This window comes from Myotis davidii, unplaced genomic scaffold, assembly GCF_000327345.1.
Source record: "Myotis davidii unplaced genomic scaffold, ASM32734v1 scaffold327, whole genome shotgun sequence".
NCBI classification, from domain to species: Eukaryota; Metazoa; Chordata; class Mammalia; order Chiroptera; family Vespertilionidae; genus Myotis; species Myotis davidii.
In genome coordinates, this window is record NW_006298628.1 from 681,348 (window position 1) to 690,052 (window position 8,705).

Consider the following 8,705-nt stretch of genomic DNA (forward strand, 5'->3'; position numbering starts at 1 on the left):
AGTGTTTCATGTGTCAGTGAAGTACTTTTCTTACTCCCACTGTCTAAGGGATGGAGAACTTGAGTGACTTGGCAACTCATTTAACCCTTTGCTTCACTGGCTCTACGAGAGAGTAGTCAGATTGCCTCCTCTTTCAAGGACTAAGAATAGAATGGGTAAAAAGTGTCAATCCACATTCTAGTCAAGTTTGCTCGGATGTGGTTAGCAGCACACACACACTTCTCTATGGTGGAGACCAACTGCCTGAATTCTCTAAATATGAACCATCTCCAGGTGTCGGGCTCGCTTATTTTTGTTTTTTGGGGGTGGTTGTTGTTTTGGGGTTTGTTTTCAGTGAGAATGAGCTGGCTCAGCTATAGCCTGCCTGCATGGTTTTTGCTGTCACCAGGAATCCTCAGCAAAGTGACAGCATGCACTTGCTGGTGACTCTGCAAAAGAGCCAGGCTGAGTGGCCTCAGGCTTGTCATCCATCCCCTGCCCGGCCTGGGTGAGTTGGGTGCTGAGAGCACGCAGGAGAATGAGAGGAAACGCCAGGTGTTTGATGAGGCCTTTGCAACACTTATGGTTGAAAAACAAGCAATAAACAACAAGCAAAAAACCAGAGAGGGGGACTTACTTGACCAAATACCCTGACTTGTTCTGAGTTCTGCGTCAATGAGACAACAGAAAAGGTGACCAATGGAATGAAACAAGAAAGCCCAGAAACAGAACCACATATGGATGAAGCCGGGGTTGTAATTATCTGTCATGTCAATGGGGAAAGACGAGACTTCAAAAATTAGGCCTGTGAAAATGGCAACCCATAGGGCAGAAAAGATTTCATTGGATCCTTACATTACACCATATACAAAAATAACTCCAGATAGTGGTGAAAGGTTAAAAATAAGTTTTAAAAAATTTAATAGAAAATCTTAATAGAAATATTTAATAAGACACAAAAACATTGCCTATAAAAGACTGATAAAAAAATTTTCTATATTAAATTTATGAGTTTGCTTTCTTAAAAAAACAACTTGAAAATAAGCTATGAATTGGAGAATATATTACATACACATACTAACAAAGGATTAGTATAAGAATGTATCAAGAGCTTCTCTGTGGAAGACTATAGTCTTTTTCTTAAAATATTTTTATATTGATTTCAGAGAGGAAGAGAGAAGAGAGCGATAGAAACATCAATGATGAGAGAGAATCATCGATCGGCTGCCTCTTGCACACCCTCTACTGGGGACCGAGCCTGCAACCCCCAGGCATATGCCCTGACTGGGAATTGAACTGGTGACCTCTTGGTTCCTGGGTCGATGCTCAACCACTGAGCCACACCGGCCAGGCCTATAGTCTTATTTTAAATGATTCAGAATATATTTCTCTACATCATTGGCTTGGGGCATGGCCATGTAACTTTCTTGAGCAAATAGAATGTGAGCAGATATGACATGTGCCCAGCAGAAGTTTTAAAAGCACTGCCAATCCTCTTCCTCCTGGGCCTTCGGCCTGAAGAATCACATGTCTCCTAAGTGAGAGCCACTCTGTTAGTCTGGGCCCGGGAGCGGGAAGACATGGAGCCAGGACTTGACCCACAGCTTGAGCCAGAAATGCAGTTGACCTGCAGACTTGAGAGCAAAAAAGAAATGTTTCTTTCATGCGCCACTGATATTTTGGGTTTGCTTGTTATTGCAGCAAGAGCTGACCAATATGGAAACTAGTACCTTGAAGTGGGGTGCTGTGCTAACCAACGAATAAAATGTGTGGTTTTGGCTGTGGGGCTAAGTGGCAGACAGCAAGGAAGTTATCACAGGGGCTGGAAAAAAAATGGCAGCCTGTGCTACACAGTCGTGACGCGATTGGTAAAACAGTCATGTGATCATTTAGAAGGCAGAAAATATACCTACTGAATTTATGGCTTTGGGGGAAGTAGTTTTGAAACAGAATATTGTTAGTGTGAGTTAGTTGTTACTATTTCATAAGAGACAAAAAAAAGTGATGACAGGTAAAAACTGGTTCCTTTGCAAGCATAGAAACTGGAAGGGAACATAGAAAGTCTAGCAATCCGGGGGTTTGATCTCCAAGTTAAGACAGTTCCAGGGAATCCTGTTTGTTGGACGAAACGACTCGTGGAAAGGAAACTGGATGTCATAAAGCCTACCAGTGCCCAAGTACTTGAAGTTATGTGGAGAGAGAGAGGGCAGGGGTCGTGTCTCAAAGCAAACTGTGAGTTTAGCTACTGACACTTCAAAAAAGTTCTTGAGAGTGTATTGCCCAAAGTGCTCCAGTCTAGATTAAATAAGGCTGACTTTTCAGAACATAAAATGATCTTGAGCCTCAACAGCTACAGGCAGGAAGCAGGCTGATGATGTCGATAAAAAAACAAAAATACACAGAAGAAAAATGGCAAAAAACAGGAACAGATATTTCAGAGAAGAGGAGGCCCTTGTGGCTGGTAGACCAGTGAAGAAAATACTTCGCCTCATTACTGGTCAGGGAAACCCAAATCCAGATGAGAAAGATATCAAAATGATTTGGTTAGAAAAAAAGGGAACTCGGACAATACCAAGTGTTGGAGGGACTGTGGTCGAGGGGTCTTGTAGGCATTGCTGGTATTTTTATGTAGCTACTTTTGAAAATAAATGGAACTATCTCATAACAGTGAATTTCTTAAACCAGCAATTTCACAGGTTTCTATATACCTGTGAAGTCTTGCTTATACAAAAATGGTCATAGCTGCACTGTTTATGATGACAGGAATCTGGAGAAAAACTCAAATGCCACCAAAAGGGAGCGGATGAATAAACTAGTAGTATACTAACCCGATGGAATAGCACACAGCCGTTAAAACAATGAATTGCAGTGACACTCAGTCATATGGATGTTCATTAACAAAATACTATTGGGGAAAACAACAAGTCACTACAGTTATAAACAGCATGATCCCCTTTTAATAAAGTAAAAATATATACATTTTAGAAATACATGAATTCAGGGTGTTGGTTACGTTGGGTTGGAGGAGTCAGGGAGAATGGTGTGGAGGGAAACTACATTAGAAGTAGTTATTGTCCAGGCGCTAGCTTTTGTTTTGAGTGATTGGTTCACATGCATTTATGCCATTATTAAAAAGAACTGGAACTTTTACAAACAGATTGATTGCTTTTTAAAAATATTTTTTATTTTGTTTTATTGCTTAAAGTATTACAAAGACACATTACATATGTCTTTTTTAATATTGTTTTTAATTTTGTGATTGATTTTTTTTTAAAGTCATAGACTATGAGAGCTATGGAGTCTTAGAAGTTGTTTAGTTCTATTCCCTTTTTCCCCAAATAGAGAAAACTGAGGCCCAGATCAGACCCAAGTTATACAGTTCTTGAGCGGCTCAATCCAGCTGCTCTTGTCTCAGTGCAACATAGGCCAACCACGGCGTCACACTTCCTCTTCTCTCCCCCACACCTAACCCATGTCAGTCCTGTGGCAACACACCAGTGTCTGTCCCTTTTGCACACCCCGTGCCAGTGGAAACCACCCTCTTTCCCGCCTGCCCTTCTGCTATGGACGCCTCCATTCTCTGTTGCTCTGTTTCTCAGCTGTCTTCCCATGCCCTTAGATTAAAATGTAAGCTCATCACAGCCTGCCAGGCGTCACGTGAGCTGGTCCCTGCCGTCCTCACAGACGTCCTGTCCTACACGCATGCCCCACAGGCTTTATATGCCATTCTCACTGACTCCTTCTGGAATGTAGCAGATGCTGCCAGTGCCCAGCTCACGTCCCTCAGCCAGGCCTTCCACCAACTGGCTTCAGCCATGGCAGACGCCCTGCCCATGAGCAGTGGGCAGAGGTGCCAGGGAGAGCCCTCACCAAGGACTGATGGGCTTTGGAGTGTAAATACCCGTGTTCCTGTGCTTCCAAGTGGGATGACTCAGGGGTGGGCTCTGCACTGTTTCCCAGTGTCACTGGGAGATGCCATTGCAGTCACCTACAATGGAGCTGACTCGATTTTTTTTTATTGGCAAATCCTTTCTTAAGTCCTTCCCCATCTTGCTTTTGCTCCCCCACTGCTCCGTTCCTGCACCTCCCAAGTAAACCATTTTCACTGAAATCTTGGCCTTGCGTCTTATTCAGAGGGCGGTGTAGACTGAGTTAGCTTTTGCACTCACCACCCTCTCTGCCGGGCGTATTGCATCCTGTCATTCAGGTCTCAGCTCAGGTGCCATCTTTTGAATCCCACCCAACCCCAACTAATCAGACCTTTTGTTATATCTCTTCATTGACTTATCCTATTTGAAATGATATTGTTTATATAATTAGCTTGAAAATTGTGTCTCTCCCCGAGGGTGTTAGCGCTACAGGGTAAGTGCCTTGTGTATTGTGGCTCCCAACACATTGGAGAGTGTCTGGCCCATAGTAGGCATCCTTTAAACATCTATTTACTTAGTGAATGAGTGGGTTTTTGCTGGGAGGGATGTCTGATACTGCATCCGGACTAAGATTTACAGCAGCTGTTTGAGTCCACGCGTTTGTAATTGGCACAGCAATTGCTGGCGTGCGCATGGAGACTGCTATTGTGTCTTGGGGCAGTTGATTCTCTTCCATGGGTTTAATCTGCTTCGAATGACTTTGAAATGGTCACAACTGCTCTGCTAATTACAATCCCGATAAACTCCATGAAAGCCCATCTTGGACGTACTTCCAGCCCAATAACACTGTTAGAAAGAATTACCTACAGTTGAAAGTAAGAAAACCACGTTTATTTCATAACAGTCTTCAATTCAACTTGCCTTTCCATTGATGTACCTGAATTAGTAAAGCCAGACTGCATTTAGCTGTGTGCTTACTGTACTTACAGGGGTGAGACGATGACAAGGCTTGCCCCCGGACATGCAGATGTGGAGGCCAGAAAGGCTCCATGTGCAGTCCTTTGGCAAAAGCTCATGTCTTAGGTGGCCTGGTCCATCCCCTGTTCACCTGGCATGGACCCCCTTCAGCAAGGGACTAGCGATCTTTTAGACTCAGGGTCCTGCAGACCAGAAAGATGGCCCCAGGGACTGGGACTGCCTAGGGCAGTGGTCGGCAGACTCATTAGTCAACAGAGCCAAATATCAACAGTACAACAATTGAAATTTCTTTTTGAGAGCCAAATTTTTTAAACTTAAACTATATAGGTAGGTACATTGTTATTAACTTAATTAGGGTGCTCCTAAGGCTCAGGAAGAGCCACACTCAAGGGGCCAAAGAGTCAGCTAATCTGAGTTCTTGGACAAATTCTCTGCGCTTCAGTTTCCTCATTTATAAAGTGGGACTGTAAGAGATCAGACAGGCTAGCACACGCGAAGGGCTGTGAGCCATGCCCAGCGCACAGGAATGTCAGCCATTAGCTACTGTTACTCCACAGAGGCTGGAACAGCAGGATTAAGGGACGGATGGAGGACGAGGAGCCTCGAACCGAATCTCAGATGTAGCAGATATTCAGGCTGAAAGCGAACCAGGAGGGGCACCCGTCATAGAAGTCACAGTAAGAGGATGTTTCCAGGGTCCGTGGTGCTGAGCGGTCAGGCAAGGCCGTAGCCAGAGTACCTTGGATTTGGGCACAAGGAGGTCACCGGTGACTGTAGCCACTGCAGTTCTGGTGATGTGATAGAGAGGCCAGTTTTCAGTACATTGAAAATGTGGGCCGGGAGGAAAGGAAGAGAATGGCGTGAAATATTTCAGTTTGGCTGGGAAGGGAGACAAGTGAGAGGAGGTGGTGGGACAGCCATGGTAAGGTTAGTAGCAATCTTCTTTGCCGGGTACACATTCCATCCGGCTGTGCTATTTCCTGTGAGGCTCATCAGGGGGACAGGTTAGGACCCATAACTTACAGATGAGGCCACTTATGTAGACAGAGTTGGGACCAAACCGTTTCTTCTCCCTCCACCCCCACGCCGGTGTGATTATGTGCAAGAGGGAAGGAGGGAAGGGTGTGATTAGTGCATTCGGCTGCTTTATCACACCTGCACATCAAAGTACACATCCGGTGAAGAGGAATTGAGCCGTTGGCAGAGGAGGGTGGTGATTGATTCCTTTAATTCCTTTAACCCATCCTAGTATCCCAACATCTCCCATCTTGCTGCATGACACCCCATCAGTGTGGGAAGAGAAATCTTTGGTTGCAGAAAGTTCCAGCTACAAAAAGTGGGGCAGGCTAGACTCCAGGCCCAGAAAGGACACTGTCTCTTTTTCCCATTTCCTCTTCTCCACAATCCCTTCTCTGCCACCTGAGATGTGTCTGGCTGGCAGGTGCCCTGGCCTTTGACCCTGCTGTTGCAGAATTGGGTGGGGGGTGACTTGAAGGTCGATGTGTCACTTGGAGCAATGCTGGTGAGGAGTGAAATACATTTGGGGAGTAAGTTTATGTCAAGGACTTTGGAATGATAAAACCGTAGTGGCAGGACTTTGGAAAGTCACCTTCCAAACCGGGGCTGGGAGACCCAGAGTGGGCAGAGGGAGATTCCAGAGAGTAAACTGATGGGTGTCCGTCTAACACAGTGGTTCTCAACCTTCCTAATGCCGCGACCCTTTAATACAGTTCTTCATGTTGTGGTGACCCCCAACCATCAAATCATTTTTGTTGCTACTTCATAACTGTAATTTTGCTACTGTGATGAATCGTCATGTAAATATCTGATATGCAGGATGTATTTTCATTGTTACAAATTGAACGTAATTAAAGCATAGTGATTAATCACAAAAACAATATGTAATTATATATGTGTTTTCTGATGGTCTTAGGTGACTCCTGTGAAAGGGTCGTTTGACCCCCAAAGGGGTCACTACCCACGGGTTGAGAACCGCTGTTCTAGAGGCTGGAAGTCCAAGATCAAGGTGTCGGCAAGATTTGGCTTCTTCTGAAGGAGTAAGTGGTGCTGTGGATTAAAATGCAGGTGCCTGGACCCCAAGTCCAGTGCTTGCCCCACTAGCAGGGGTGGGAACCTTTTTCCTTCCAAGATCCATTTGGATATTTATAACATCATTTGCAGGCCATACAAAATTATCAACTTAAAAATTAGCCTGCTCTATTTGGTCAAACATTTAATTAATTTACCCCTTAATGCCTTGTCAGATCAAATGATTTTTTGGGCCTTATATGGCCAGCGGGATGGACATTTCCCACCCCTGCACCAGAGGACAGAGGTGGTGGCCAGGATACCTGAGTGTCAGTGTATCCAAGGCCTGGCCCCAATTCTGAGGGGTGAGCCCAGCTCCAGTTCTGAGGAGTGAGCTGTGTAAGCTCAGTGAACTCTCTGTGGTCTGATCAGCTCACTCCGCAGCCCAGGACACATATGGTGATGGCGGCACCTCTCGGTGTAGGCCAACTCTGAGCTGAGCCTGGGAACAGGGCTGTGGGTACAGGGTGTACTGGGAAATGGGTTGTGGTGGGCCCCAGGCTGTCCATCTGCCTCCCCAGAGAGAAGGGCTCCTCGGGGGACTTTCCCAACAGGCTGTGGGCGTGACTGAATCATGGTGGCCTCGCTGGGTTTGGTGGGCACATTTTGGAGTCAGATTGCTGCCACTTCCCCAAATGATTTTTTGGGCCTTATATGGCCAGTGGGATGGACATTTCCCACCCCTGCACCGGAGGACAGAGGTGGTGGCCAGGATACCTGAATGTCAGTGTATCCAAGGCCTGGCCCCAATTCTGAGGGGTGAGCTGTGTAAGCTCAGTGCACTCTCTGTGGTCTGATCAGCTCACTCCGCAGCCCAGGACACATATGGTGATGGCGGCACCTCTCGGTGTAGGCCAACTCTGAGCTGAGCCTGGGAACAGGGCTGTGGGTACAGGGTGTACTGGGAAATGGGTTGTGGTGGGCCCCAGGCTGTCCATCTGCCTCCCCAGAGAGAAGGGCTCCTCGGGGGACTTTCCCAACAGGCTGTGGGCGTGACTGAATCATGGTGGCCTCGCTGGGTTTGGTGGGCACATTTTGGAGTCAGATTGCTGCCACTTCCTGCCCCTGCTCTGTAAGGTGGAAAGGCTGGGGGCTTTTCCCACCATTTCCTGCAAAGTTGGCACTGTGCCCTGACCTCCAGATGGGCTGTGGGAATCCTCCAGGGCTTCCCGGCACCCTCGGGGCCCGGTCATGCCCACCTTCTCCTTCTGGCTTCAGCCCAGCTCTCCGGACCTGAGCACAAAGCCAGGAAATCACAGAGGCAGAGCCCAGCCTGGAGTTACGTTCAGGTGCCGTCACTGGGGCCCCATGTGGCAACTCACTTTTCCCTTCTGGGCCTCCTGCTCCCCATCTCTCAGGTGAGATGGCCCACCCCGATTCTTCCTAGGGGCTCTTCCTGCTCCGTGGGGAATGGGGCCCGGCTGGGCTCATTTTCTTTGGGACCTCTGGCAGGTAACTTTCTGTCTCTGTGCCTCAGTTTCTTCACCTGAAATGTAGGAGGGTTGGCCTAACTCAGTGACTCTTTTCCCTGGAAATGGGATGCATGTTAGGATTATTCGGGAACCTTTTATCAAAAGACATGTGCTTGAGCCCCACTCTGGAACTTCATATGCTGAGTCTAGGGCAGTGATGGCGAACCTATGACACGCGAACTCATTTTTTTGCGGGATCTTATTTTTTTGGTTGATTTTTCTTTGTTAAATGGCATTTAAATATATAAAATAAATATCTAAAATATAAGTCTTTGTTTTACTATGGTTGCAAAGATCAAAAAATTTCTATATGTGACAC